We start from the raw sequence: 26,122 nt of genomic DNA, 5'->3' as shown, positions 1-26,122 counted from the left end.
TAATTTTATCATTGTGTGAGCCTTACAGACTGCATTTAAATAAGTCAAGGTAGCTACATATTATTAGTTGATGTCATCTCACGGGACTACCCCTGTATACATGGTTTGTCATTGACAGTACTGTCATTATGCAGCAAATGACTATGTATTACTCTCAGGATGAGGTCAAAGACTAGAAAGTCCATTTAAGGAATAGTCTTACATGAACGATGATACTTGGAAGTGATCTCAAGGGGCCAGGACCACTGCAGTCTAGGGAGCATCATCAACAGGGCACAGTGCTAGTTTCCTATACATGGCAATAGTTTCTTTTAGTTTACCTTTTTCCCCTAACTTTTCCTTCTAGATGCCACCCAGGACACCAAGAGCAAAGCTAGGTTGTGATGATGCCAGCTTCACTGTTAGTCTGCACACTTGCCCACCTCTGGGCTCTGTTGTATTCCCCACTTGTCCCTCACCAGCCACTGCTGCTCCAGCAGAAGATCAGCCTCTTCCTTTTCTCTCCAGTACTGATTTTCTCATCCTATAGCCTCTTCTCCATCTCCAGCTTGATGTTTATGCCTTGCTGCTCCAGCAGCTCTTTCTGAGCATAGTTCCAGTCCACAAGCACAGAGGGAGGTCCTGGGGGTGGGAGAACCCCATGTTCTCATCCCAGTCATGCTTGCTCTGGTTTATTGAATCAGAAAACATGTTTTTTGCCCATTACAATCCTGTTTCCTGACTTCAACACCAGTGGTTCTGTTACAAGCTTCCCATTGACGTATTTCTTAGCTCCTTTACAAGACTCCAATGTGACCATCACTTCTCCATCAGGCTGAGGGATGCTGTGGAAAAGACAGTGCTGCTTCTGGATGAACTGGCCAGTCAGCTTGATGGCCATATCTACCTGGTCAACTCTGGTGATACTATCTTTGATATGGTAGGGAAGACATTCAGACATCATGGGGTCTTCATTCAGATTTACCAGGTGGGTAGTCTCTTTTGGAGAGAAGACACCCACAGTACTGCTATCCTCCAGATAGCCATACCCATCTCAGTCAGCAATGCTTCTCTCTTCATTCTCAGAGCTTCCGTCCCATGAAACTTCTCCCAAGTCTCATTCAGCTTCGCTAAAATCTTTTCTGTTTCCTGAAATCTCTCCATGGCTTCCTCAGGCCTAATCTGGGATTCAGTACTGGGTGAGAATGAGGACTCCAGCTTTCCCTTATGTGGAGGAGATGAGTGAAGTTGGGTCAGGGGGAGATGATGCAGAGGGCAGAACACCTCCAGGACTCCCTTCTTCCATCTTTAGACTTTCTAGAGAGCTGAAAGTCCCTGAACCATCAACAGTTCCTCCAACTAGGAACCTCCTTCCGTGGCTCCCAGATCAGCCAGGCATTGAGGTCCTCACTGATGACAGCAGTGCATCACATCTGCTTGGTGTGGTCTGATTACCTCAGAGTGCTGAGTGTCTCCTCATAATTGATGTCAGCAGACCTCAGGGCTGCAATCATTGCTATGCCTGAGTTCTCACCCAACTTCTTCTTGAGCAGCCAGGTAAGCACAGAGTCTCTATAAGGGATGAAATTCTAACTTCTGCGTCTGTGAGTGCAAGTCTGCTAGGGCTGAGATCACCTTCCCAAGAGTAGTCAGGGACTTATTGATATTTGCACCTTTCTTTAGACACATCCCTCAACTCCTGAGGAGTCAGCCCGCTCGCTCCTGGCACGGTGCACCAAGCTGATCTTACTGTCTTTTTCTGAATCCAGGCCAGTAAGCTGGTCATGGAAGCGCTGGATAAAGATGATAGTAAAGATGGCATGGGTACAGCCACTGGTCTCATTTATGTTGGTGGCAGCCACAATTTTTGCTGTATTTCCACAGTCCATGAGGTCAGCTATGTCTGCATAGGAAGTCACAGCCAATTTAAATAGGTCTTGTACCTGTGGGTCCAGGTTAGGGTATTCCCAGACTTACAGAGAGTCCCGATTCTTGGGGTTCAAGAGGTTTCGTACTTGCTCTCAATAGAGCTCTATATAGTAGGAAAGTTTAGCACTCTGGTTTACTCAAGAGAAGACGTGTTGTAGAAGATGTTAATATATAAATTAAAACCATGACACCATCCCATGTTATCTCCAGCACCACAGGGCCACATGGTATTTGTGGGGTATTTTCATCTCAATCAGCAAAATGTTTCCACCCATCTAGTTAAACTCTCAATTTCTAAGCCATGCTGCTATTCTGGCCATTCTCTGGGCCCTGTGGCAACCTCTCCACCTCCATGACTAGCCCCATCAATGGTCATCTATCTAATTCCCAAGGCAAGTCATTGCCACGCCATTCCCATACAGAGACTACCTATCTTGAAGCTGTTTTGCTTCAGACTCTACTCACATTCCCAGCATCCACCCCCTGTGGTTATAGTCACAACTCCTAGTAACCCATTAAAATCAAAACTCAGTAAGCTTGTGATTTATCAGTCAGATTTATATCAGTAAATTCTCACTCTACAAAACGTTCACACAATAAACTTAGAGCCAATTGATACTGATATAAACTGCCCACCTAGATAAGACAAATTATCCTATAATTATCCATCCCTTATATGATTTTCATAGCTACCTGTGGCTATGTAAAGCCACAAGGGGGTGGGTCATCCTTCTCCATCGTCATTTCTTCCTCCTCCTTCTCTTTGTCCTTACAAAAACTTTGCCCTCCTCTTTCTTTTTCACTGCCTAATCAAAGGCCTTGACTTATCTTGTGCTTGCCTTCACCTGCATATAGCACATGTATATCAGTCCACACCTGCATCAAACCACAAAGAGGTCTTTGCAGAGCTGAGATATAATGCCCTGCTGCACCTGTTCCTGCTGCCCCATCATGGTGTAGGACTTCCCAGCCCCCCTCTGCCCATATGCAAAGATGCTCACATTGTAGCATTTAAAAGAGTGGCGCAGCATCTCTTCTCTTGTGTCTGGATACACCTGCTGTTGAGATGCAAACTGTGGATCCTCCAAAATACGTGATAGTAAGAATAGTCGAAGGTGAAGCTTTAGGGAGCATCCTCGCTCTGTTTGGGATTAATGATGGAGGTGGTGTTGCCCTGCATGCTGACCACACACTTGGCATCCTGATTGGTCTCACAGGCATTAAAGGGCCATACCCTCACTGCTACTTTCACAGAGGCATCAGACATAGCTTCAAAATCTCCTACCCTCCTCAGCTGGTGTCCTGGCCCCAGATTCGCTGAACTGTATCAGTTCTGGCTGCCACGGGTCCTCTTATGGGAAGCCCCATCCTACACTTGGGGCCTGGCTACACCAGCAGCAAAAGAACAAACTTCCTTGGATGCCTAAGACTAGCGAAGGAAAGATAAGGGGGGTAGGGGGTATTTCAGGGATGTCCCCGCCCCTTGCTGGGTCTGTGGGGAGGGGGTGACAGCTAGAGGTCAATGCCAGCCACTCCCTCATTTTTCCCTCTGTCCTCTCTTCCCCTTCTCTTCCTGTTCTGCCCAGAAAATCCTCCCTCCATATTTTCGGCCAGTTATTGGCTTTCTGTCATCTTTATCAGCCAATCAAATAACTAGAAGAAATTTCCCTACAATTTTCTTTTTTAATTAATTAATTAATTAATTAATTAATTATATCCTACTTGGTTGTTATATTTGTGAGGATGGCTATGTAGTACCTGTATGTCTTGTCCCAGCAGAGACCAGAAGAGGGCATCAAATCCCTTGGAACTCTCGCAGTAGACATTTGCAACTTGCATTTGGATGCTAGAAATGGAACTTTAGTCTATTAGAAGAGCAATCAGAGCCCTTAAGCACTGAGTAATCACTTCTATCCCCTTTTATCTAAATTTCACATGTTATAATGACTTGTATGTAACAGTAGAATATGGTCGAGATGGCAGTGATCTAGTTCTCATAGACAGGTTTCAAGACTCTTAGTGGTGGCCCCAGAACCTCTTCTCCACTGGGGGCAGAGTGTTTTTCTGAAGAATTGATTTTTTTCTGCTGGAGGCTGTAAAGTGTTGGTGTGAATCCTCTTTCTCACCCCAGAAATATCATACATACTTGCACTTGTATCGTAAAGGTACATAAATAGACCCTGGAATCCTAGGGAATTTCTTAAAGGATCCCTTCCTCATGAAAAAAAAAAAAATCCATCATTATAGTCAAGTAATGATATCATAGTATATGGTTATGTAATAAATAAATATGAGGGATTGGGGATTTAGTTCAGTGGTAGAGCGCTTGCCTAGCAAGCACAAGGCCCTGGGTTTGGTCCCCTGCTCCGAAAAAAAGAAAAAAGAAAAATAAATATGAGCTTATCATAAATTAGGATTGCATACTTAATTTTAGTAACAACTAAAGAAATAAAAAACATGCCAATTTGTAACAGGACACATTTTTTTCTCTAGATTGGAAAACTTGCTTAAGAGTAGAAAATAGTTAATGAAAACAAATATGTGAAAATCAGTACACATCGAGTGTAATTGAATGGCCCATTGCGATTTTCTCTTCCACAGAAACAATGGAACAAATTTGTAGAGATATTCAAGCACAGTGCAGAATGATGGCTAACTTATTACAAAGAATCAAATGTAACAGTCACGCACAGGCTATGAAAGCATCAAAAGTATGAACACACACTTTGTTTATTTAATAGGTATAAATTGTATATATGGACATATTTTACATTAAAAAAACATGCTTACTTGGTATTATCCTACCAGTGTCATTATGAAACATTTACTTCCCTGTTCAACATAAATAAAACACATTCATGGGATTCTATCAACAATAGTAATTTCTTTAAAACAGCTTCTCATGAATCTCAGGTCTCAAACTCATTAAGTAGCTAAGGAAGATTGATAATTTAACAACTTACATCTACGATTGCAAGTATATAACATTATGTTCAATTTATGTAATGGTAAGATTGAGCTCAAGGCCAGGCATGTGCTAGGTAAACACTCTACTAACTGGAATACATCCCAGGCTTTCAGCAGTGTTAAGAGTATTTAATGACAAATGATGTTGATTAACTCACATGAGTTTTCCGGGAGAGATGATCAGGAGTTCCTTTGGGTAAAAAGTAAATTAGCAACAAGAGATGAAACCATGTGCATATACAGATAGTAGCTATCAATAAATCCTTTTAAAATGATAAAAATTTAAATTTGTAAACTAAAAAATATTTTAAACTATTCAAAAATTAAATCGTTAGGAAAATTAACTTTGATAAGAAACATGTTTCTTAAAATTTACTTTTTCAGGGGTTGGGGATTTAGCTCAGTGGTAGAGCGCTTGCCTAGGAAGCGCAAGGCCCTGGGTTCGGTCCCCAGCTCCGAAAAAAAGAACCAAAAAAAAAAAAAAAATTTACTTTTTCAAATATTGTACTGCAAGTCTCTGTGGCAGGCACTAAACCACAAGGTATAATAACAATCACCATTATCTACTTTCAAAATGTCCCCATTACTCCATCAAAGAAACTTTATGCTCATTAAATAGTAGCACTTCATCCTTCCCTCCTACTAATCCTTCCTATAAATATGACCATTCCCCTATTTCATGTTGCTGTTATATTCAGTTTAAGGCTTTATTGTATTTACTTTATTTCACTTTGAATACTACAGTAGCTTTATTTACCTTTGCTGTGATACATACCCAACTTCATATTTTATAATGAGTTCTTCTACTGAATAGCTACGCCACATTTGATTATCTATTTCTCCGGTGAGTCACCTGTTTATTATTTCTGCCTTTAAGTCTTATGAGCAGGAATCTATGAATATTTTGTACAATTTTTTGAGACCTGTTTTCATTTCCTTACAACATATAATGTAGAAATCACCAAACTCTGTCTTCCATGTATCAGTGAAAAGAATGCCAATACCCGAACGTCCCTGTCAATATTTTCTTTTTTTTTTTAATTTTTTTCCCTTTTCTTCAACATTTTTAATGAACAAAAAGTATTACAGTCACTCTAGTGGTTGTGAAATAGAATAACACAGTGTTTTTATTTGCATTTTTCTGTTAACAAATGTGATGGTTGCTTTTGATAATCAACTTGACTAGCTTGAGAGACGGGTATAGCTATTAAAGGGTGCCTCTAGATGTGCTTGTTACATTATTTCTGTACAGACTGCCATGTGGTATAGAAGCAGGTGAAACATCCATCCCAAATGCAAGCAGCATTATTTAGTCTGGCACCCAGAATAATACAGTGGGAGAAGTGAAATGGGTGTATCCCTTGTGCCTGCATCTCATCTGACCATCAGAACCCAGCCATCTTCACCATCATTTCAAAGAGACTCTCTCCATGGATCTTCATTCCCAGAATTGATCTGCATCATTTGGTCCCTTTTCTGAGCTTCTAGATTCTTTAACTGGGCAGATACAAGTTCACTCCTTCTCCTGGTTGTTGGTGGTCTATGACATAAACCAATCCAACAAATCTCTTTTGGAAGTGATATATTTGTGACAAGAGAATCATAGTTCAGATAAATTACAACACTGAACATCTTTTAACTGTGTGAAAAGTGCTTGGGTATCGTTGTAAATAAATTTCTTGTCAATATTTTTGCTAAACTCAAAACAGTGTTTCAATACACATTCATTATATATTATTGACATGAGACCATTCTTATTAATTATGAAGAAAGAAGAATGACAATAATTTGTTTAGAAAGGAAGCTGACATTTAGTCCATTTCAGTATTAGGTTTATTGGAATGAGATGGTTTCAAGGCCCTTACTACTCTGGAGGTGAGATGGAAAGTATTAAACAGAGACAGTACAACATATAGGGATATAAGCATGGAACCTTGGAGGAAAGGCAATATTCGCTTCATAAGAATGAAAATCAAACTGGGCACATTGACATATAATTTTAACCCCAGCACTGGGGAAACAGAGACATGCAGTTCTCACTGAGTTTGAGGCCAACCTGATCCACATAGCAAGTTCCAGAACAGTAAGAGTTACATAGTGAGATCCTATCTACAAATAAACAAATAACAAAACAACAGCAGCCAAAAATAATGAAAATCAGACAGAGATATAGGAAGCAAGAGAGAGGAAGGACAGAGACAGAGAGACAGAAAGAGACAGAAAGAGACAGAAAGAGACAGAGGCATTACTAGAGAAATGGTGGGTAAATTTGAGAAGAATTTCTTCAGAGAGCAGCCTTCAGTGAAATCTCCTCAGAGTCTTCCAGAGGATTCTGTACTCACCCCCAGAACAAAGAAAATATCAGACACCCTTTCAGAAGAAGTGTGGAGTTTTACATCACATAATTTATTTCAACGGAACAACTATGACAAAAAGCAGTGAAGAACAGGTTGACAGTTGCCATTATGAGAATTCTGACAGAAACCTGGTTACAACTGTGTCTTTCTGTAATTTCAGAATAAATTGAATAACAATAAATTCATAAGGGTTAGCAGTTTCAATGACATCAACTGATATGAAAAGGGCCTAAGTCAGCCTGGCTCAAGAGAATGAAAAGTATTTTATTACAATCTAAAATACTAATATTAGCTTTCATATCACATAGTAAATATATCTGTGTGCATTTTTTGTTTCAATATAAATACAGGTTAAAGAGGCTGCATCAAATCTCAACAGATTTCTTAAGGGAGCTGAGAAAGAGTCTCTATTGTTTAGAAAAAAAGCATCAGAACCAGTGTTGTGAGGCAGCAATGATAGGAACTGTTGGAGTCAAAGCTTAGAATGAAGCTGCAGAGTTCAAATGTGAGATGAAAGTTCACACCAGGTCCAGAGCAGGGAATAGGTCTGGGTCGGAAAACAGGTCAAGAACAGGAATGAGGTGGCAGTTGCATGTTAAGGTGAGTAAGCAGGTGGGTGGGCAGGCATATGACTAAGCTGAGTCAACTACTGGTGACCAAGACAAGCTAGAAGTCTTTATCCTTGAAGGACACATCAGGGATCATGTAATAGGCTGGTGTGGAACCGTGTCATCATGGAGATAGGGGCTTATCACTTCGATCAGTCTAGGCAAAGTAGTTACACTTTTTCTTTGCTGTGATGTGTCCAATAAGTTCTGGGACCTGGCATCCCTGACAGGATTTATTTTAATACATATGTGTCCCTATAGTTTTAATTCACTGCAAGTCATTTGTCAGTTCTGGGTGGTTTGGAAACTCAACCAGAGGCTATATCATCCTTCTCCCTCCAAATGAAGTTAAAAGCTGTTTTCAAAATGGAGTCTTCTAGGCTCAAGCATAACCTGAAAAAGCAATCTTTTATACAATATGGAGTAGCGTGGTGTACTATAGCCTGATTTCAACAGTCAAGTCAAAGCACAGACCACAATTAAACCCATTGCAGAGAGAGATGCAGGGAGGCATGGCCTGATGCAGTCTAGAGGTGATGTAAAGGTGCAGGCTAATGCCCTAACACTTATAACACACCATTTGCAACAACCTTCTCCAAGTCTGTTCATCTTCTTTCCTGTGCCTTGTGTTCCTTAGTGTTCACAAAGAAATATTACATTTAATTTTGATGAAATAAAATAATTTGCTTTATAGTTTAACTTACAGTTTTGAGAAGATATAGAATCTGTTGTTAAAACCAATGTCAAAAAGGTTTAAATAATATTTTGTATAAAAATCTCAGAAGCTTTAGTTTTCATGCTTATATTGGGTTACTTTTTAATAATTTATAGACATCCAATTTGTCCAATTTTTCTGGAGTAGTTACGACCCAAAACATGGTACAGTGGTATCTGCATCATTGATTGAACACTTCTGAAATTAAATCCTCACAAGAGAATTTTAAAATTTGCTGCACCTTCATTATAAGTGAGTGAATGTCTTCTGAGCTCATGGTTAGGTAGTAGAAAATTAAAAACAGAACTTGATTATCTAGAGGAGCAGCCTTGAAATAGCTTGCAGGCATCTGCTAAGTTAATGAGATACCTTTGACCTTGCACTGCTACTGTGAAATAAATGGAACTGAATAGGGAGGCAGACATGAAACCTTTCTTGATGACCTCTCCTCCTATATTAGTTATTATGTTCTTCTGAGGAGAGCATTGCAGTGAATTCCTGTGAAACCAGCAGCCATTTGGAGAAGATAAGCACTTATTTCCTGGGTATGGTGCTATTTAACAAGAGCTTTATCTGATTTTATTTTCACTTTCAATATTTACTCGTCTTTTCTCCCAGTTGGAGAAAGGGAAGGCCTAGCACTTAAGAGCATTATTCCCCCTCTGGCAGACGATCCATGTTTAGTTCCCAGCACCCACCTGGTGGCTCACAAAAGTCTATAATCCAGTTCCAGAGGATTCACCATGCTTTTCTCGATTCCACAGGCTCCAGGCATACATGCAGTGTACAATATACAGGTTGGCAAAACACACAGGGCACAATCCTGAAGGCAGAACCTGATGTAGTGGCCATAGAGTTGTGCTGATTACTGGATTGCTGTTCTAGGCTTGTTCAGCTTGCCTTCCTAGAGAATCCAGAACTATCAGCCCCCAAATGGCACTACTCACAATGGACCCTCCCACATTGGCTTACTCATTGAGAAAATGCCTTGTAGCTGGTTGTCCTGGGGCATTTCGTCAACTGTGTCTTGGTTAACACAAAACCAGCCAGTGTACACAGTAACGAAATAATCAAAACTGCATGGTGGAAACTAAGTATGATAATGGTGATGGCACTGTTAATATATTTCATCCTAGAAGGGAAAAGGGATGGCTGAGGACTCTTGGAATTCTGTGAGTGTGCATAAATTCTGTAAGGCTACCTGAAAGAGAGGCTTGCTGCAGCTTTACTGAGGTTAAATCATGTGTACTATTGTGAGCTTTCCAATAATGCAGACATCTTTAAGTCATCATGCTTCTTTAAGCAATGCTTTACTCACAATCCTCTAAGTAAACCCAGGAAAATGATGGGTTCACAAATCTGGATTTGGGTGGAATCATTGATTTGTTGCACAATCTGGGGTTATTATTTATTTATTTGTGCCTTCCCAGGAAATATCATGCAAAAGAGAGTTTGTTACATTCATTAGAAATAACAAAGAGGACAGAGGAAGGGAGGGAGAGAGAGAGAAGTTGGGGGAGAACAAAGTGCAAGGTTTACATAATTTTAGGCCATAAGGTGTCATATGTAAACTCCTTACACTGGCCTGTTCCTACACAGTGGGATCTTTCACTTGTTTGTAACAATGAGTAACCATTCTGAAAAAAAAATAATGGCTATTATTTTCTTGTGCCAATGTTTTCTTCATAACAAAACTAAACTTCAACAGTATATAATGACGTGGATAATTTATTTCATTTTCTTTAAACTTAAGGTTCATTCTTTGTTTCATCCAGTAAGCAGAAGAAAACCTAAACCAAACTACTGGAGAGAACATGTTACTACAGCTTACTTTTACATTTTTATATGTGCTGTGGATGTAGCCTGTAATGCTGCATAGGTCCAAAAGTCAATGCATTGTTGACAAATACGTCTGGGTTGTTCTATTTCATATTCCTTGCACTTTTAGGATTCTGTGAAATAAGCTTTGAAATTGTTCCAACTTTTATGGATCCTGAGTTCAGAATTTTAAAAATTTCTTTTCATGTTGCATTTCAATGTGAAGATATACTCTGGTATCTTCAGGGATTACTGAAACTTTTTAAAATGTATTCACTTTACATTCCAACCAATGTCCTCCCTCACAGTCCCCCCTTCCAAAGCCCTTCCTCCCATTCACCTCTGAGAGGGCGGAGACCTCCCTGGGTATGCCCCCACACTGGCATATCATGACTGCAAGACTCGGTGCATCCTCTACCACTGAGCTAGAGAAGAGCTCTGTCAGTGAACAGATTCTGCAATCAGGCTATAGCTTTAGAGATAGCTCCTGCTTCAATTTTTGGAGGATCTACATGAAGACTGAGCTGCATATGTGATACATGAGTGTTTGTGGACAGAGGCAAGGTTTAGCCTGTGTATGCTCTTTGGTTGGTGGTTCAGTCTCTGAGAGCCCCCAAGGTTCCAGATTGGTTGACTCCCTTGATCTTCATGTGGAGTTCCTATCCCCTTCAGGCCCTCAATTATTCTCCCAACTCTTCTGTAACAGTGCCCCCAGCTTTGTCCAATGTTTAGCTGTGGGTATTTATATGTGTTTCAGTCAGCTGTTGCACCCAACAGTTATGCTAGGCTCCTAGCTGCAAGCATAATGGAGTATCATGAATAGTATGAGGGATTGGGGCTTGCTCATGGGATGAGTCTCAATTTGGGCCAGCTATTGGTTGGCCATTCCTTCAGTTTCTGCTCCATCTGCATTTCTTGTAGACAGGATACATTTTGGGTGGAAATTTTTTTGGTGCATTAGTATTCCTGCCCTGGCTACAGGAGGTGGCCTCAGGTTCAGAATCCCCACTGTTGTGAGTCTCAGGTAAGGTCATTTCCATTTATTCCTGGGAGCCTCTCTCACTTTAGGTCTCTGGCACATCCTTAAGATGTCCCCTACATCCAAACCCAGCCAAAGGCAGATTTCCATTCATACTTCTTGCTCTCTGGCTCTCTCCATTCTCTCTCCACACCTGATGTTTATCTTCACCAGCCCCTTCCCCTCCCCATCCTGTCTTCCATTCCATTCCTTCCCTGCATCTGCGTCCTGTGACTATTTTATTCCCCATTCTAAGTGAGATTTAAGCCTTCCTTCTTGTTTAATGTCTTAAGGTCTGTGGAGTGTACTGTGGGTTTCTTGTATATTATGGCTAATATCCACTTATAAGTGATTACATACACTGCTTGACTGAATCTTTCTTTGGCTGTATCTGTTCAGTTGAATCTGTAAATGACTATTGTGTAGCATTCTTCCTGAAGAGATATAGACAAATGTCTATTCATCCTATATAGGAAAGTAATGACAGACCAAAATATGGAAACTAACACAATCTAAATTGTTGACCCAATGAGCATTATTGGGATTACTAACAGGGATATGGTGACAGGTTACTTACAGAAACAGAAATTACTCAAAAATCATTGTATTACCAAAAACCAACCCCAAACAGGTAACAGTTCACAAAACCTGGGAACACGTCACAGCTTGAAGGCAGGTCAACAGGCTATCCTGGTTCTTTATTGATAGGTGAGTAGATCTCATGTTCTTCTAGGCAGTTGGTCTTGTCTCTGCTCCTTCCAGGCTGCTCAGCCTGAGCCTCTGAGCCTGCGAGTCTCTTCTAAGCTCCTCAATTTGTCTGAGAATCCTCTTTCAGCTCGTTCTTTCTGAGACTCTTTCTTAGCTTTAATTATTGTTTATATATTGTTGGCAAGGACAAGGCCTAGTGAATATGGTCAATTTCAGGGGCTTCCTGAATATATTTTGAGTTGTTTACTCTCTGTTCTAATAATCTTTCCTTCAGGATAGAGTTTTTCTCCCTACTCTTACATTAGTGGTTCTTAACCTTCCAAATGCTGCAACCCTTTAATACAGTTCCTAATGTTGTGATGATTTTTTCATTAGGACTTTATAACTGCAATTTTGCTACTGATATGAATCATACTATAAATATCTGCTATGCAGTATATCTGATATGTGACTCCTGTGAAATGACTCCCAAACTGAGAAATGCTGTCCTAAAACATTGTAAGTGTCCAGTTCTAAATATCCAGTTGTCTCACTTCCCTTTTGCATCTTTTGCATCATACCTCTTAAAATTTCCATCTCAATCTCAGAGGAAACTGGTATACAACTACTACATTTCTCATTTTGATTATTTACATTAACAGAATTTTCTGTCTATTGTTAAAATTCTACTACCCATCTGTTCTTGCAGAGCACCTGAATATTTTCTATACTAATATCTCAATGCACATTGATTATAATTTTATAATGTAATAGCTAATTAAGAGATATAATAGGTAAAATATTTATTCTATATTTTCTCTCTCCCATGTTTCTATGAATTTGTTGAGATGTGGGTTGGCTCTAAAGCCTTTGCTAGCCTGGAACTCATTATGTATCACAGGCTGGCCTTGCACTGAAGTGAGTTCTCCTGCCTACAGTTCCATTGCACTAAAATTAAAAGCATGGACCACCAAGTTTTAAAATTCCGTATGTAAGCAGTTCTGATGTTTGCTTTTTCTCTTTAGGGTATGATTTCTCTTCAGTGTGCTATGTATATTTATTTAAGACATAACTCCTTGGTGAAAATAGTTCAGGAAGATACATTTTCAGTATTAGGGTTTATGTGCAGCTGACTAGGAGTTGGGCTATATTTTAGGTCTGATGCATTGTATATGGGACAAGCTTCATCATCCTGTCTTCTCTCATGTTTGAGGCCTTTCTAAAAAGCCCTTCTCAGAAATTCTCATATATCATGTGCCCTTTCATCTCAAATATCTTATTTCATCAGACTCCTCTTTATACACTTAAAATATAGGTATGGAGATATTCAATAACTGTGCTTTTAAACCTTAGACTCCTAGTAGCATATATACCAGTTTTGTGAAATCTTAAAATACATGTTAGAAAAGAAGCTGAAAGTCACACATGTACTGTTACACAAATAACTTTGCAAGTGACAAAGTGTAAGTTACAGACACAGATAGAAGGTTCAAATAGAAACCTATATTGGCCACTCTAGACAGGCTGGCAAGAGGAAAGTCACCTAAGCACAGAACATAACCACATCAACCCTGGGATGGCTGGAAGAAAGACACCAGAGCTCCTGCTGTGGATACAACTACAGTGGACAGAGGTGTGAAGAAGAGCTGGGAAGATGGGATACATACTGAAGAAATGGAAGAAAAAGCAAAGTGAACCTGGAAGACTTAATGGCAGTGAGGAACAGGAAGATATGAGTGTGGTGCTCTTCCAAGCTTCTGTGAAGGGCGATGTCTAGGTTCCTGTTCCTGCTGCAGCTGGGTCTGCGGTGGTTTCTGTGTTCCAAGAATTACCACCAAAGGTAAGTAGATATCTGTGGTCTGGGCTGCCACTGAAGACAATGTGGATATCTGAGGGCCATGCTGTCATGGGCTGATCTGAGTATCTGAGTGGCTTGTACTGCCACCAGAGGCCATGGGGACATGTGGGTCTAGGCATGCTTGTGGTGACCATGTCTGGGTCAGTGATATTATGTGAATCAGGGTCTATGTTGATGTTCCATACTCATATTAACCACCAAAGGTTACACAGATGTCACTGGTCTGGACTGCCCCCTGAGGAACTGACCTGGGAAAGCTTCCCTTTTGTCTGGACAGTAGAGGAGAGCTGACTGTGGTGGCAGTGAGTAAGTACAAGAGAACTGGCCTCACCCCTTGTCTGTCAAGAAGTGATGTGGGTAGAAAGATATGCTCTCCTCACCCTGTTGCCACCTGTAGCAGCCCTGAGGTAAAGATGCAGGAGAGCTGATCCTGCCCCTTGCAGGCTACAGCAGCTGAGATCCTGGGGAGAGCCTGCCCTGGGATGGACTCAGGAAAGCTGGTCAACTGATCAACTCAGCTGCCTCCAAGGCCCAGATTCAAGATTTGAGTTGGCCTACTTCAACATTTACCTAATCTGTAATCTTCTGGAACACATGGAAGGGCTTGTTCTGCAGATAAAAGCTGCAGGATCTTCATGACACAGGGGAACAACAAGGTATCAGAGAAGAGTTCCCTTGAGGACCCAGTATTGAAAATGTAGCAAAATACAAAGACCTTGAGCCAGTCCAATGACTCATTATAATGAACATTGGCAAGTACAGATTGTGGACAAAGGAGGATACTGTGAGGTACTGTGACATACTATAGCTTACTTGACAAGTTGTTTTGAGCCTTATTTTATTTTATTTTATTTTGTGGAGGGTTGCAAGGTTGAAGGATAGATAAAAAGAATGAGCAGATTAATAGGATTGGGGCACATGGTGTGAAATTCATAAGAATCTAGAGTTTTGAAGAAGGTTCAAATACATTTATTTCAACTTTTTCATCCTTTTGCATTAAAATTTATAGAATTATTAGACAGTATACTACTTACAATTTACTACAATTTGTGTCTGTAAATAGATGGTCTCTGCTTTGTGTTATACATAATATATTAATATTAATACAGCAGTATTCATGGATCCTAACAGTCCTAACATATTCTACTCAAATATAGAAGTTAGTGGTAATTTTTATTTGATCTTTATTAAAATGTAAAAATTTCAATTAGGTCTTTCTTACATCCTCAGTGGAAAATTTGGGCTGATTTCTTTTAAGTTTGAAAGAAAGGAATAGCACAGATAGTCTTCTAAACGATCTAAAGCTAGTCTAAACCTGGGTTTATGTATACTATCAAGATGACCATTTGCAGTGGATTTCATTGAGGAATGTGAGGTTTTGAGATTGGATCAATTATGGAAACATTTGCAAACATTAGAATTGTTTGGGATTCTAATTTGAAATAGTATAAAGCAGTAAGGAAAAAGGTCAGTGACATATAAAGGCAGACCTATAAAAATTACACCAGACTTCTCACCAGAGACAGTGGAAGCCAGAAGATCCTGGACAGGTGTCACACAGACTCTAAGAGAACACAAATGACAGCCCAAGTTACTGTATCCAGCAAAACTCTCAATTAACATAAATGAAGAAACCAAGATATTCCATGACAAAACCAAATTTACACAATATCTTTCTACAAATTCAGCCCTACAAAGGATAATAGATGGAAAACTCTAACACAAGGAAAGACACTACACCATACAGAAAGCAAGAATATAATTTGGTGTAATGAAACCAAAAGAGAGACAAACATAATTCTGCCTCTAACAATGAAAATAACAGGAAGCAAAAATCACTATTTCTTAATAGCTCTCAATATCAACAGACTCAATTTCCCAATAAAAAGGCATAGACTAACAGACTGGATACATAAAGAGGATAAAGCATTTTGCTGCATGCAGGAAACATACCACAGAGACAAAGAGAGACACTACCTCAGAGTAAATGACTGGAAAACAACTTTCCAAGCAAATGGCCTGAAGAAACAAGCTGGAGATCCCATTCTAATATCAAATAAAATTGACTTTCTACAAAAAGTCATTAAAAATGATAAGAAAGGATGCTTCCTATTCATCAAAGGAAAATTCCACCAAGATGAACTCTTAATCCTAAATATATATGCTCCAAATGCAAAGGCACCTACATTAATAAAAGAAACCATACTGAAGCTCATAGCACAGATTGTACCTCACACGATAATAGTAGGAGATTTCCACACTCCTCTCTCATCAATGGACAGACCACGGAAACAGAAATTAAACAGAGACATAGATAAACTAACAGAAGTTATGAACCAAACATTTATAAAATATTTATAGAACATTCCATCCTACATCAAAATTATATACCTTCTTCTCAGCACCTCATGGTACCTTCTCCAAAATTGACCATATAATCAGTCACAAAACAGGCCTCTACATATACAGGATAGAAATAATCCCATGAATCCTGTCAGATCACTACATACTAAGACTGGTCCTCAATAACAACAATAATGACAGAAAGCCCACGTATACATGGCAGTTGAACAATGACAACAAAAAGGACTATACAAAGAATCAACAAAACCAGGAGCTGATTCTTTGAGAAAATCAACAAGATAGATAAACCCTTAACCACAATAACCAGAGGTCACAGAGAGTGTATTCAAATTAACAAAATCAGAAATGAAAAGGGAAATATAACAACAGAATCAGAAGAAATTAAAAAGAATCATCAGATCCTACTACAAAATAATATATTCAACAAAACTGGAAAATGTGGAGGAAATGGACAATTTTCTAGACAGATACCATATACCTAAGTTAAATCAGGAAAAAATAAACCATTTAAACAACCCCATAACTCCTAAAGAATTAGAAGCAGTTATTAAAAGTCTCCCAACCAAAAAGAGCCCAGGACAAAATGGTTTTGGTGCAGAATTCTATCAGACCACCATAGAAGACCTCAAAGAAATACTGTCCAAACTACTACATAAAATTGAAACAGACAGAGCACTACCAAATTCCTTCTATGAAGCTACAATTCCTCTTATACCAAAACCACACAAAGACCCAACAAAGAAAGAGAACTTCAGATCAATTTCCCTTATGAATATTGACGCAATAAAATTTACCCAATAAAATATTTACCCAATAAAATTCTGGCAAACTGAGTCCAAGAACACATGAAAACAATCATCCATCATAATCAAGTAGGCTTCATCCCAGGGATGCAGGGATGGTTTAATATATGAAAATCCATCAATGTAATCCACTTTATAAACAAACTCAAAGAGAAGAACCACATGATCATTTCATTAGATGCTGAGAAAGCATTTGACAAATTTCAACACCCCTTCATAATAAAATCCTGGAAAGATCAAGAATTCAAGGTCCATATCTAAACATAGTAAAAGCAATATAGAGCAAACCAGTAATAACATCAAATGAAATGGAGAGAAACTTGAAGCAATCCCACTAAAATCAAGAACTAGACAACTCTCTCCCTATTTATTCAATATCTTGCTAGAAGTCCTAGCCAGAGCAATCAGACAGCAAAAGGAGGTCCAAAGGATACAAATTGGAAGTGAAGAAATCAAAATATCACTATTTGCAGATGATATGATAGTGTACTTAAGTGATCCCAAAAGTTCCTCCAGAGAACTACTTAACCTGATAACTTCAGCAAAGTGTCAGGCTACAAAATTAACTCAAACAAATCAATAACCTTACTCTATTCAAAGGATAAACATGCTGAGAAAGAAATTAGGGAAATGAAACCCTTCACAATAGTCCAAAATAATACAAAATATCTTGGTGTGACTTTAATCAAACAAGTAAAAGATCTGTATGAAAAGAAATTGAAGTCTCTGAAGAAAGAAATTGAGGAAGTTCTCCGAAGATGGAAAGATCTTAAATGCTCATGGATTGGCAGGATTAATATAGTAAAGATGCCCAACCTGATGGCGAGAGGCAAGCACAGGAATCCAAGCAACAGAAACCAAGACTACATGGCATCATCGGAGCCCAATTTTCCCACTAAAGCCAACACTGAATATCCAAACACATCAGAAAAACAAGATCTTAATTTTAAATCACATTTAATCATAATGATGGAGGACATCAAGAAAGACATAAAGAAACACTTAGAGAAACACAGGAAAACATAAATAAACAAGTAGAAGCCTGTAGAGAGGAATCACAAAAATCCCTGAAAGAATTCCAGGAAAACACAATCAAATAGGTGAAGGAATTAAAAATGGAAATAGAAGCAATAAAGAAAGCACAAAGGGAGACAACCCTGGATATAGAAAACCAAAGGAAGAAACAAGGAGCCATAGATACAAGCATAACCAACAGAATACAAGAGATAGAAGAGAGAATCTCAGGAGCAGAAGATTCCATAGAAATCATCGACACAACTGTCGAAGATAATGTAAAATGGAAAAAGCTACTGGTCTAAAACATACAGGAAATCCAGGACCCAATGAGAAGATCAAACCTAAGGACAATAGGTATAGAAGAGAGTGAAGACTCCCAGTTCAAAGGGCCAATAAATATCTTCAACAAAATCATAGAAGAAAACTTCCCTAACCTAAAGACAGAGATGCCCATAAATATGCAAGAAGCCTACAGAATTCCAAATAGATTGGTCTTGCTCCTCCTGTGACATAATAGTCAAAACACCAAGTCCACAAAATAAATAAAGAATATTAAAAGCAGTAAGGAAAAAAGGTCAAGTAACATATAAAGGCAGACCTTTCAGAATTACACCAGACTTCTCACCTGAGACTATGAAAGCCAGACGATCCTGGACAGATACCATGCAGACCCTAAGAGAACACAAATGCCACCGCAGGTTACTGTATCCAGCAAAACTCTCAATAAACACAGATGGAGAAACCAAGATATTCTGTGTTAAAACCAAATTTACACAATATCTTTCTACACATCCAGCCCTACAAGGATAATAAATGGTAAAGCCCAACATAAGGAGGCAAGCTACAACCTGGAAAAAGCAAGAAACTTAATGTCTTGACAACAAAACAAAGAGAAGAAAAGCACACAAACATAATCTCACATCCAAATATGAATAAAACAGAAAGCAACCATCACTATTCCTTAATATCTGTCAACATCAATGGACTCAGTTCCCCAATAAAAAGACACAGATTAACAAACTGGATACGCAATGAGGACCGTGCATTCTGCTGCAACACGAAACACACTTCACAGACAAATACAGACACTACCTCAGAGTGAAAGGCTGGAAAACAACTTTCCAAGCAAATGGTCTGAAGAAGCCAGCTGGAGTAGCCATTCTAATATCAAATAAAATAGATTTTCGACCAAAAGTCATCAAAAAAGATAAGGAAGGACACTTCCTATTCATCAAAGGAAAAATCCACCAAGATGAACTCTCAATCCTAAATATCTATGCTCCAAATACAAGGGCACCTACATACATAGAAGAAACCTTACTAAAGGTCAAAGCACACATTATACCTCACACAATAATAGTAGGAGATTTAAACACCCCACTCTCATCAATGGACAGATCATGGAAACAGAAATTAAACAGAGACATAGACAGAATAAGAGAAGTCATGAACTAAATGGGCTTAACAGATATTTATAGAACATTCTATCCTAAAACAAAAGGATATACCTTCTTCTCAGCACCTCGTGGTACTTTCTCCAAAATTGACCATATAATTGTTCATAAAACAGGCCTCAAAAGATACAGAAAGACAGAAATAATCCCATGCGTCCTATCAGAGCACCACGGGCTAAAGCTGGTCTTCAATAACAATGAGGGAGGAACGCCCACATATACATGGAAGTTGAACAATGCTCTACTCAATGATAGCCTGGTCAAGGAAAAAAAAATAAAGAAATTAAAGACTTCTTAGAGTTTAATGAAAACGAAGGTATAACATACCCAAACTTATGGGACACAGTGAAAGCTGTGAGTGCCTGCAGAAAGAAACAGGAGAGAGCATATATCAGCAGCTTGAAAGCACACCTAAAAGCTCTAGAACAAAAGGAATCAAATACACCCAGGAAGAGTAGAAGGCTGGAAATAATCAAACTCAGAGCTGAAATCAACCAAGTAGAAACAAAAAGGACCATACAAAGAATCAACAGAACCAAAAGTTGGTTCTTTGAGAAAATCAACAAGATAGATAAACCCTTAGCCAGACTAATGAGAAGACACAGAGAGTGTGTACAAATTAACAAAATCAGAAATGAAAAGGGAGACATAACTACAGAATCAGAGGAAATTAAAAGATCCTACTACAAAAGCCTATATTCAACAAAACTTGAAAATCTGGAGGAAATGGACAATTTCCTAGACAGATACAAGGTACCAAAGTTACACCAGGAACAGATAAACCATTTAAACAACCCCATACCTCTAAAGAAATAGAAGCAGTCTTTAAATGTCTCCCAACCAAAAAGAGCCCAGGTCCAGATGGGTTCAGTGCAGAATTCTATCAGACCTTCATAGAAGACCTCATACCAATACTGTCCAAACTATTCCACAAAATTAAAACAGATGGAGCACTACCGAATTCCTTCTATGAAGCCACAATTACTCTTATACCTAAACCACACAAAGACCCAACAAAGAAAGAGAACTCCAGACCAATTTCCCTTATGAATATCGACGCAAAAATACTCAATAAAATTCTGGCAAACCGAATTCAAGAGCACATCAAAACAATCATCCACCATGATAAGTAGGCTTCATCCCTGGCATGCAGGGATGGTTTAATATACGGAAAACCATCAACATAATCCATTATATAAACAAACTGAAAGAATAAAACCACATGAGCATTTCATTAGATGCTGAGAAAGCATTTGCCAAATTTCACACACCTTCATGATAAAAGTCCTGGAAAGAATAGGAATTCAAGGCCCATACCTAAACATAGTAAAAGCCATATACAGCAAACTAACATTAAAGTAAATGGAGAGAAACTTGAAGCAATCCCACTGAAATCAGGGACTAGACAAGACTGCCAACTCTCTCCCTATTTATTCAAGATAGTTCTGGAAGTTCTAGCCAGAACAATCAGACAACACAAGTAGATCAAGGGGATACAGATTGGAAAAGAAGAAGTCAAAATATCACTATTTGCAGATGATATGATAGTTTATTTAAGTGATCCCAAAAGTTCCACCAGAGAACTACTAAAGCTGATAAACAACTTCAGCAAAGTGGCTGGGTATAAAATTAACTCAAATAAATCAGTAGCTTTCCTCTATACAAAAGAGAAACAAGCCAAGAAAGAAATTGGGGAAAGGACACCCTTCATAATAGTCCCAAATAATATAAAATACCTCGGTGTGATTTTAACCAAGCAAGTGAAAGATCTGTATGATAAGAACTTCAAGCCTCTGAAGAAAGAAATTGAAGAAGATCTCAGAAGATAGAAAGGTCTCCCATGCTCATGGATTGGCAGGATTAATATAGTAAAAATGGCCATTTTACAAAAAGTGATCTATGAATTCAATACAATCCCCATTAAAATACCAATCCAATTCTTCAGAGAGTTAGACAGAACAATTTGCAAATTCATCTGGAATAACAAAAAACTCAGTGTAGCTAAAACTATCCTCAACAATAAAAGGACTTCAGGGGGAATCACTATCCCTGAACTCAAGCAGTATTATAGAGCAATAGTGATAAAAACTGCATGGTATTGGTACAGAGACAGACAGATAGACCAATGGAATAGAATTGAAGACCCAGAAATGAACTCACACACCTATGGGCACTTGATTTTTGACAAAGGAGCCAAAACCATCCAATGGAGAAAAGATCGCATTTTCAGCAAATGGTGCTGGTTCAACTGGAGGTCAATATGTAGAAGAATGCATATCGATCCATGCTTATCACCCTGTACAAAGCTTAAGTCCAAGTGGATCAAGGACCTCCACATCAAACCAGATACACTCAAACTAATAGAAGAAAAAGTGGGGAAGCATCTCGAACACATGGGCACTAGAGAAAATTTCCTGAACAAAACAGCAATGGCTTATGCTCTAAGATCAAGAATTGACAAATTTGATCTCATAAAACTGCAAAGCTTCTGTAAGGCAAAGGACACTGTGGTTAGGACAAAATGACAACCAACAGATTGGGAAAAGTTCTTTTCCAATCCTACAACAGATAGAGGGCTTATATCCAAAATATACAAAGAACTCAAGAAGTTAGACTGCAGGGAGACAAATAACCCTGCAAATAACAAATAATTAAAAAATGGGGTTCAGAGCTAAACAAAGAATTCACAGCTGAGGAATGCCAAATGGCTGTGAAACACCTAAAGAAATGTTCAACATCTTTAGTCATAAGGGAAATGCAAATCAAAACAACCCTGAGATTTCACCTCATACCAGTGAGAATGGCTAAGATCAAAAACTCAGGTAACAGCAAATGCTGGCAAGGATGTGAAGAAAGAGGAACACTCCTCCATTGTTGGTCGGATTGCAGACTGGTACAACCATTCTGGAAATCAGTCTGGAGGTTTCTCAGAAAATTGGACATTGAACTACCTGAGGTATACCCAGCTATACCTTTCTTGGGCATATACCCAAAAGATGCTCCAACATGTAACAAAGACACATGCTCCCATATATTCATAACAGCCTTATTTATAACAGTCAGAAGCTGGAAAGAACCCAGATGCCCTTCAGCAGAGGAACGAATACAGAAAATATGGTACGTCTACACAATGGAATATTACTCAGTTATCAAAAAGAATGACTTTATGAAATCCATAGGCCAATGGTTGGAACTGGAAAATATCATCCTGAGTGAGGTAATCCAATCACAGAAAAACACACGTTATGTACTCATTGATAAGTGGCTATTACCTCAAATTCTCGAATTACCTTAGGTGCACAGAATACATGAAACTCAAGAAGGATGACCAAATGCAAATGCTTCACTTCTTCTTTAAAAAGGGAACAAGAATACCCATGGCAGGGAATAGGGAGTCAAAGTTTAGAACAGGGGCAGAAGGAACACCCAATCAGAGCCTGTCCCTCATGTGGCCCATATATACACAGCCACCAAACTAGATAAGATGGATGAAGAAAAGAAGTGCAGGGCGACAGGAACTGGATGTAGATCTCTTCTGAAAGACAGACCCAGAATACAGCAAATACATAGGCGAATGCCAGCAGATAACCACTGAACTGAGAATGCAACCACTGTTGAAGGAGTCAGAGAAAGGACTGGAAGAGCTTGAGGGGCTCCAGACCCCATATGAACAATAATGCCAACCAACCAGATCTTCCAAGTTACTAAGCCACTACCCAAAGACCGACCCTGGGCTCCAACCTCATAGGCAGCAATGAATAGCCTAGTAAGAGCACCAGTGGAAGGGGCAGCCCTTGGTCTTGTCAAGACTGAACCTCCAGTTAATGTGATTCTTGTAGGAGGGCGGTAATGGGGGGAGGATGGGGAGAGGCACATCGAAAGAGCAGGGTAGGCAGAGGGGTTAGCAGGATGTTTGCCCGGAAACTGGGAAAGGGAATAACAATCGAATGTAAATAAGAAATACCCAAGTTAATAAAGATGAAAAAAAAAGTAAAGAAAAATCAAAACAGGTCACTTATAGGTATATGTTATACGTGTGTGTGTGTGTGTGTGTGTGTGTGTGTGTGTGTGTGTGTGTGTGAAGGAAATCTATTCATATTCAGGTACAGAGTTAATCACTATTCATAATGAAAAAATAACAATAGTTGAATCTATATCACAGGCTGAATCTTTGTGCATTTACAGTTGTAACACCTAATTTGGATAACTACTGCCTTTTTAGACAGGTAATGCATTATGAAGACCATGATACTTTCCCCATTGTATATCATTGGTCTAATGTTTTTGAGGTAGGATAGACGGACAGCAAAGATCATGAGGACATGAGAAGAAAGAGGGACTATTTCCTCTGTAGTCTAGTTGAAGCATCTTCCAGCTGAAAGCCAAGGACAGTTTATATTTGCCATAAAGATTGTTTACACATAAATTATATTCATTTAATATTCATATTTTATGTAAACGAATATGGCCTTAGCCTGTGTGACCTTCAGCATGGCCTTACTGCTTTTCATGATACTTTCTAGGAACCTCAGGTAAGACTAGTGAGATACACAATGAAGAGATCCGACCTTCCTTTGTGATTGTGAATGTTAGTTTGACCTTATCAGTTGTAATCCTCTCAGACGCACAGGAAGCATCCTGTGATAGCAGTGAAATGCTTTAACAGGCAAACCAAGATCATAACTTAAAATATCGCACAACTGCTACTTGCCACCATTGTGAAAACCATGAACAGAGATGATATTATGAGATATCACTGCTCATTCATTCTTGATTGTCACCATGTTCTGACTGAGATCCTACCTACTTCCCTGTGTCTGGTTCAGCTGGCAGAAAAAGGCAATAAAGTAAAATTCAGAAGAGACAAATATTTGCCAAGCTCAATTATTTCAAATATTAGCCTTCTTATTTATATCCGTATCTCAAATTGCAAGGTAAGATTTTATTAAAGTATTTTAATTGATGATGAATAATGATCTAATTTTCAGTTGGTGATATACTTTAAATCTGGGATTATTTGTGTTCTTATATTCAAAATTTTATTGCTTTCATTATTTAAAGGACTCACCCGTACATAAATTTTTAGTTATTCTTCATGTATAATTTTTACCCATATCTAATCTACTAGGTACTTTATTTTTAGTGCTAGTAAGATTTTTAAAAATATTTTCATAAGAATTTCATTGAAATAAACATATTATTTTATTTTAGGAGTATATAATATATATGAGATAGGTGATAATAATACTAAAGGACCACTTAATTTTAGTTAAGATAATCTCTTACTTATATTCCTTTTGTGCAATGTTAGAGAAATATAATCTTCACTCTGACACATTAGCATACATTTTGCTGTTAAGTAACAACTCACTGTATATTATAACATAAACTATTTTTATTTCTGATTGGATTCATTATTGAGCGTATGTTCAACAACTATTTTTGAAGATGATATTTTATGTATAAACCCAGAGTTATGAAACATTACAGACCAAGTACCAGTCTATTTAATCCAGATTTATGCAGAAAGCTCCTTCCAGAGTTCATATTTCAGACAAGAACATTCTCTGTACAGACCATATGCTGAGCAACATGCATTTAAATGCTGTGGTGAAAAGAACAAATGTGCCTTTTTGAATGCTCTGAGCTTCTGTGACCTACTTGATTGTGTTTGTTGTTTATTTATGAAGTTAATAAAATAGAATATTTTCACTCTATACACAAGCTATGGTACTAAATCATTTGGTAATTTCATTCAGGAATTCATCATCTTTACAATTCAAATATCAAGTCCCTGCTTTTATAAAAGTGAAAGAAGGAAGAGAAAGAAAATTAAAAAAAAAGAAGAAATAAAGGAAAAGAAAGTCATCTTGTTCTGTCTTATCTGCTGAAAATGTGACTGTTTTCAGTCTGGGATTAGGAGCACTGATGGGGGCTTCCCTCCCCTGTATTCTGCCTTCGTGACTAGAACAGGACAACATACTTTCTTAGCCTCTCTGAGGTCACATAATCACCTCTTCTAATTTCACAATATCATAGACTCTTTCTATCCTTACTCATAAATCACTTTCCTTTTCTATCTTACATTATTCTTTCCAATTATATTTTTTAAAAGTGTGCCGTGTAGTCATTATAACTACATTAGAGTGAGATGGCCTGGAGAGATGGCTCAGTGGTTCAGAGCACTGACTGCACTTCCAGAGGTCTTGAGTTCAAATCCTAGAACCCACATGGTGGCTTATAACCCTCTGTAATGAGATTTGATGCCTTCTTCTGGTGTGTCTGAAGACAGATACAGTGTACATATATTTAATAAATAAATAAATCTTTTTTTTTTAAAGAAAGAAATGAGGAGTATGAGAATTTATGTCACAAAAGGCTGCACTCTGCCCTGCACCCAAATCCCCAGGGGAAGAGAGCTGAACTCCCAGAAGTGCTGAAACCTCAGGGGAGAGCACCACTTCTTCCCACTTTTGCTCATATTCCTGTCCCAAGAGGAACTTGCATAATGGCCTCTGGGTACAGGAACATAGGAGCAGTCAGCAGCA

General features: G+C 38.6%; 1 pseudogene; it reads right to left on the bottom strand.

Annotated features, from left to right (window-relative positions):
* Positions 1–401: 401 nt before the first annotated feature.
* On the bottom strand, positions 402–3,175 carry LOC116904218 (annotated as a pseudogene).
* Between the last annotated feature and the right edge of the window lie 22,947 nt (positions 3,176–26,122).

Source organism: Rattus rattus, chromosome 1, assembly GCF_011064425.1.
Source record: "Rattus rattus isolate New Zealand chromosome 1, Rrattus_CSIRO_v1, whole genome shotgun sequence".
Lineage (NCBI taxonomy): Eukaryota > Metazoa > Chordata > Mammalia > Rodentia > Muridae > Rattus > Rattus rattus.
The sequence above is the reverse complement of the archived record's forward strand: the minus strand, read 5'-3'. Positions and strand labels throughout refer to the sequence as shown.